The 7409-nt window shown below is 36.6% G+C and overlaps 1 pseudogene; it reads right to left on the reverse strand.

The window, feature by feature from the left end:
- Nucleotides 1-5352: 5352 nt before the first annotated feature.
- Nucleotides 5353-6089, reverse strand: LOC112631976 (annotated as a pseudogene).
- Nucleotides 6090-7409: the final 1320 nt, after the last annotated feature.

Raw genomic sequence — 7409 nt, forward strand, 5'->3', positions numbered from 1 at the left:
AGTCATTGAAGATATCTAAGTGAGAAAACAATATGATCAGATTTGCATTCTAAATCATGGTTTGGAAGATAGATCAGTATGAAAAACTAGATTAAAGTCAGAAAGATCCGTGAGAAGGCAGTGGCAATAATCCAGAGATGGCAGAAGCCTAAATCAGAATAGTGGCTGTGAAAATAAAAGAGTGGAAAGATTCAAGACATTGTTATAAGGTAAAATTAACAAGCCTTATGGTTGATTGGATGTGGAGGGTGAAGGAAGATATAGATTTTAAAATGGCCCCCAGCTTGAGTGACTAGTAGTGGCCCCACTGGGATAGAAAAGAGAGGAAGGGGAGGACTGCGTAGACAGCAGTCAGTTCTGTTATGTTCTTGTTGAACTGATGTGCCAGTGAAGCTACCTGATACATGGTTAAATGCCAGGGCAATTACATATGGACTCAGAAAGAAGACTGGAGTAGAGTTAAAGATACAGGGGTCATGGACAGATACAAGTGTTAGAGCCAAGAGAACAGATGAGCTTGTTGAGAGAAGACATAATTAAGAAATGAAAGGGGCTGAGGGTATTTAAGGGGAACACAGAGGAAGGAAAGCCTGTGGGAAATAACACTGGCATTTCTTTGATGCATAATGGGATCTTCTCAACTGACTGAACACTGAGACTGTTTGAAAAGAGTTACTCTCTGTAATCCTTCTAAATCTGTCTAAATGATCTTTAAAATAATCTCTGGGAATTCCAGAAGATTAGTCCCCTAATACAGGCTGATGCCTTTTGTGAAACTGAATATTTTTTAAATTACATCATTTAAAGTACTTTTAATGAAGCCATAGTTATGGTTTTCTCTAACATTTTTCTACAGTATATTGTGATTATCTACTTACATGTCTACACCTTCTCACTAGACTATTAAATCCTCAAGGGCCCCCAACCCTAGTGTCTTAGCATTGTATTTGGCACACAGTACACAGTTGATAAATATTTGTGAATTAACATAAATTAGAGTTTTAGAGTTCAATATATACAGAGTGTGATATAACAGTTTTTGGAACTCAGGTCCAACAGGCTTTCCAAAGTTTTGCAATGGAAATTTGTTAAATGGCCAAGAGACACTATAGTTTTACCGTGCAATGTCCCTTATAATAGTCAACATTGATAAAGATGCATGATATATTCATACACTCTAATATCATATAGATAAAAGAATGAATCAACTAAAGCTACACACAGTAACATGGATGAATCTCACAATCAGTGACAGAAGCTGCGTGAAAAAGAATGCATACTGTACAATTCCCATCATATAAAGCTTAAAAACAAGCAAATTTAATATCTAGTTTTAGAAGTCTGGTTAGCAGTTACCTTTGGAGGGGAGTGCACCAATGGGGAGGGTCACAAGAGGGACTTTTGGGGAACTGGTCATAAGTTCTATTTCTTGATTTGGGTGTTGTTTACATGGACACGTTCACTTTATGAACACTTATTGAGCCATACACAGGATTTGTGCACTTTTCTGTACCACTATTATACTTGTGTAAAAATTTACTTCACAAAAATAATGAAACATAATCCTATAACAGAAAGTTGTAACATAAAAGAATAAGCTCTACATGTAAAGTAGGAGCAGAGCATTAAGCAAATAGTTGGAACGACACTAATCTACCAATAAAAAAGGAGAGTGAGCCCAGGCGCAGTGGCTCATGCCTGTAATGCTAGTACTTTGGGAGGCCAAAGTGAGTGGATCACTTGCAGCCAGGAGTTTAAGAACAGCCTGGCCAACATGGTGAAACCCCATTTCTCCCCAAAAATACAAAAAATTAGCAGGGCATGGTGGTGTGCACTTGTAGTCCAGCTACTTGGGAGGCTGAGGTCAGAGAATTACTTGAACCCAGGATGGGAGGCAGAGATTGCAGTGAGCCGAGATCATGCCACTGCACTCCGGCCTGGGCAATAGAGTGAGACCCTGCCTCAAAAAAAAAAAAAAAAAAAAAAAGAGAAAGAAAAAAGGGAGAGTGAGAGGAATAAGTAAACAAAGACTTGAGAGGATCGTCATACATATTTCTGGCATGCTTTATAGTGAAAAGGCTGCAGAAATATGTATGAAGATCCTCTCTCTATAGAGAAAAGGCTCCAGAAATATGTATGAAGATCCTCTTGAGTCTTTGTCTCTACATACTAAGCTATACTCAGCATAGGGTAAGATACCCTAGTCTAAGCAAAAAGTAAATAAATAAATAATAAACCTACTGGGAAAAGAACAACTTCCAGGGAACTATGAACTGAGGAGCTCACAATGTTTTGGATGACTTACCACAAAATCACCACAAAGAGAAATTCCAGGCTTTTTTTTTTTTTTTTTTTTTTTAGACAGAGTCTTACTCTGTTGCCCAGGCTAGAGTGCAATGGCGGGATCTCAGCTCACTGCAACCTCTGCCTCCTGGATTCAAGTGATTCTGCTGCCTCAGCCTCCTGAGTAGCTGGGATTACAGGCACCCGCCACTACGTCCAGCTACGCTTTGTATTTTTAGTAGAGATGGGTTTTCACCATGCTAGTCAGGTTGGTCTCAAACTCACCTGCCTTGGCCTCCCAAAGTGCTGGGATTACAGATGTGAGCCACCATGTCCAGCCCCAATTCCACGTCTTATAAATAAGAATATTTAGCTTTAAGGTAAAAGCCACTGTAGACCTATCCTAGAAGAGGTTAAATTCAAGCTTTAATAGGGTCAAACTGATCCACAAATTAACTACAGGGCAGGATAAAGCTCAACACTTGTTAAAGGAAGACAATAAAATCTAAACTCTATCTAGCAACCAATTTAAAGAAAACTTCACTAGACACGAAAAGAAGTAGGAAAATACGACCTTTAACAAGGAGAAAAATTAGTTGAATATAGGGACCCAAAAATGAAAGAGAAGCTAGAACTGGCAGGCAAGGACTTTAAGACTGTTGTTATAAATATATTCAACGATCTAAAGGAAAACATGAACACAATAAAGAGAGAAATGGAAACAAACAAAAAAAAAAAGAGATCCAATTGGAAATTCTACAGGTAAAGAATACCTGAAATGAGCACAGGAAATAGAAACTATCTAAACTGACGCATGGAGAGAAAAGTGGATTTAAAAATGAATAGTGTCTCGGTGATCTGTGAAACAAAATTAGCAGTCTGACTATTGTATGATTGTAAAATTAGAAGGGAGATTAGGAGGATGGAAGGGGGCAGCAAAGAAAATCCTTCACGAAATGACTACTAATTTTCTTTTTCTAAATCCCCCCATAACTGGTTATTAGAATGTGAATATGTTCCAAATTAATAACTAAAAAATCAAGTTACAGAGCATGCAAAAATATAAACTAGCAATTCACCAATAGATAATAGTATCTTCATAACCCATACACTAAAATAATAAAATGGCTACAGAAGAAAACCCAGGTGACTGACTACAACAATGCCTTCCATATTCCCCACACACCATGAGCAAAGCAAAAGACAAAAGATTAATCATGAAACACAGTAATCTAAGCAAGCCCACCTACATATATTTTTGGGGATATCCCACTAACCTGAATAGTAGTATCATTACAGCTGACACAACTTCCAGAAAACTGCTAAGTGCTTAATATTATCCACAAGAAAGCAAAACTAAATATTAGTATGCACATTTCTGAATGAGAAACTAATTGTCCCATTGATTTTAATAATGTAGTGGAAGAAAATTATATCCAGTCTCTACAATGCCTAAATGCATTCTATTTAAACTCAAGGTGCTATTTCATTTCATATACTAAGAGAATGCATGCCTTTAAGTGGTACCATTTGAGCAGAAATTCGTCATTGTATTCTTTAGCCACACCGAAACCAAAGATTTAACTGAACCATATTCCATAATATACTGCAAAACTCAAATATCAGCATTGTCAAAATAATTATCCATGCCTGCTGGTAGATATGGTCATAAAACTAGGTTTCATTTCACTTACTGGAAGGTTTTAAGACAAAATTAACACTTCAAAATTTGATACTACCAGTATTAAACCAGTTATTGCCTGAGTAATAAAACGCCACATAATCTACTGCTGGAAAATGAGATTGCTTAAATAGTTTGGGCTGCCTGATCATTGCAACAGAGGCACCTCAGATGGGATTCCACCAGTCTTACCAGTTCCCAGCCTGATGGGAAACATTATTTAACGTATGGCCCCATAAACATACTACTCACGAAACCATAACAAATCTTTTGTGTTTGTTTAGATAATTCTTCTCCAGAAAAAAACATGCCCCCCTCTCTAATCAACTTTGATGCTTACAAAAATTAAAAAACAAAATTTACTAAACTACATAAACCTATTAAGGCATTTTAGAAATTGATTTTCAGAATAACGGAACATTTTTAAGCTCTCAAAATCCTGCTATGTTTATAGGGCCACCTTACATTTGTGGAAATATACACCGTACTGAGAGAAGAATATATTACCTATAAGCTGTTCTGTGGCAAAATGATAGCTTATTTCTACTGTCTTCTTAGTTTGATTTGATCAAGACCAATAGGTCTGAGCTTCTAGTGATCAAGTTCTATTATGTCCTGTAGTGATAGGCTTCCAGAATGAAAAGTAAACAATAATTGAGGAATCCAAACATTCCACTGATTAAGCTAAGTCTAATGAAGCCATAGCATGAAAAAGGTTGCAATCATTCTGGATAAGCGGATAATTTTATAAAACTAAAATCAAAGCACTAAAGATATGGAAAAATTCATAAGTATGAAGTAATAAGATACAAAAATGACACAGGAATTACAAAAATATTTGCCAGGCCAGGTATCAGAGCCCCAGCATCAAGAAGTGGTTGACTCATGGGTTGGTAAGAAGAATTTACTGACAATAGTATAGGTTTGAAAAAGGAAACCACTATTAGAAAGTTGCCAGAGAGTGCAGCAGGCACCTCAGTGAAAGGATGGAGTGCACCGTGGTGGATTTTTCCTTAGGAGTAGTCATGAACTTTAAGGCAGAAGCTTGAGGGTAATTGAGACCATACTAGCCACATAGGTCATAATAAATTACATTTATAGTAATTTTGGTGCCTTAATGTCAAGCAAGGATTACACAGTGACTTTTGACATGGCATTCTGGAGATGTATACAAAGTCTAGTTACTTACAAACTTTAAGTTGAAAAGAGACCTGGAACCAGATGCCAACTTTGGATACTAGGGAAGTTTAATTACTTCTAAATTCTTCAGATAAGTTTTGCCTGTTTTGTGGTCAACAGTTGGTCTTTGCTCCCTTCTAAATTCCTCAGTTAAGAAGTATTTGTCTCCAGGGCCTCTTACTGGGTGGTTTTTGTTCTCCTCAATATTTAAATCTCAGACTTGAGAAATGGGCTATACATTGCCTTCTAGGGGAGAAGAGAAATGCCTTAGATGTTCTGAGAGCATTGCACTTTTGGTTTGTTTTCAGTGATTGGTGGAACATGAATAGGAACCACATTACTGCTTGGGGACATGTCGTTTTCCGCTCTGTCTGATATTTGCTTCTGAGAAACAATGTGGGATATCTCTGTTAGAATTGTCTGAAAAGTAGCTTCTACATTTGTAGAGTCTAGAGCAGATGTCTCATTGAATGACAAATCATTTTTTTCTGCCAAAGCTCTTGCTTCAACTATAGGAACTTCCCTGAGATGACGTAAATCACCCTTATTTGTCCATGATAACATGACGACAATGTTACTATCAGTGTGATCTCTCAGTTCTTTCAGCAATCGTTCTATATTTTCGTATGTGAGATGTTTAGCAATGTCTTAACCCAATAAGGCACCTACATCTCTATGATAATACGCTTATGTTATAGCTTGGTATTACTCTTGCCCTGCTCTGTCCCATACCTGTGCCTTTATTGTTTCCCTATCAATCTGGATGCTTCTTGTTGCAAACTACTCCAATGGTGCTCTTGCTTTCCAGATTAAACTCATTTTGAGTAAATAAAGACAGGAGATTATTCTTTCCAACACCAGAATCTCCAATAAGGATAACATTAAAGAGGTACTCATTCTCATTGTTGCACGTGCCCATTGCACAACTGAGGAGTGAAGGGGTCGGAGCAGCAGGGGCATCTGTGAGACTAGGGAGGCATTGCTGCTCCTAATTTTCTACATTTGATGAAAAGTACCAATCCCGAGATCCAAGAATCTCAATGATCCTCAGGCAGAATAAAAACAGAGAAAAGTACAAATTATATCAACACATATTGATGAAAACTAATGATAAAAAGTTGCCAGGCAGTGACTAAAGACTTAGATTACAACACTCAATTCCCTTTGAATACTTGGAAAATTTTCTCAGGAAGGAAGGATATAAACAATCCTACACTGCAAGGATTAGAAAAAAATAAATATTTATTTAATGCCTAGCCATTGACAAACATTCACAAGCATCAGTACTATCCAGGAAAACATGACCTCACTAAACAAACTAAATAAGGCAGCAGTGACAAGTTTCAGAGTGACAGAGATATGTAACCTTTCTGACAGAGAATTCAAAATAGCTGTTTTGAGGAAGCTCAATGAAATCCAAGATAAAACAAAGAAGAAATTCAGAATCCTATCAGATAAATTTAATGAAGAGACTAAAATAATTAAAAAGCAGAAATAATTGTCAGGCAGAAATTCTGGAGCTAGACAATGCAACTGATAAACTGAAAAATGCATCAGAATCTCTCAACAGCAAAACTGATCAAGCAGAAGAAAGAACTAGTGAGCCTGAAGACGGGCTATTTGAAAATACAGAGTCAGTGGAGTCAAAAGAAAAAAGAATAAAAAAATAATGAAGCATGCTTACTTGGTCTAGAAAATAGCCTCAAAAGGGCAAATCTAAATTATTGGCCTTAAAGAGGTGGTAGAGAGAGAGAATAGGGTAATTTAATCAAAGAGATAATAACAAAGAACTTTCCAAACCTAAAGAAAGATGTCAATATTCAAGTACAAGAAGGTTATAGAACACCAAGCAGATTTAACCCAAATAAGACTACCTCAAGTGATTTAATAATCAAACTCCCAAAGGTCAAGGATAAAGAAAAGATCCTAAAAGCACCAAGACAAAAGAAATAAGTAACATATAAGGCAGCTCCAATATGTCTGGCAGCAGATTTCTCAGTGGAAACCTTACAGGCCAGAAGAGTAGTATGATATTTAAAGTGCTGAAAAAAACCCTTTTACCCGGAATATTATATCCAGCGAAAATATCTTTCAAACATGAAGGAGAAATAAATACTTTATCAGACAAACAAAAATTGAGTGATTTTTTAAACACGAGACCTGTCCTATAAGAAATGCTAACGGGAATTCAATCTGAAAGAAAGGGACATTAATGAGAAATAAGAAATCATCTAAAGGTACAAAACTTACTGGTAAGTAACAATAA

This window comes from Theropithecus gelada, chromosome 9 (genome assembly GCF_003255815.1).
Source record: "Theropithecus gelada isolate Dixy chromosome 9, Tgel_1.0, whole genome shotgun sequence".
Classification (NCBI taxonomy): Eukaryota; Metazoa; Chordata; class Mammalia; order Primates; family Cercopithecidae; genus Theropithecus; species Theropithecus gelada.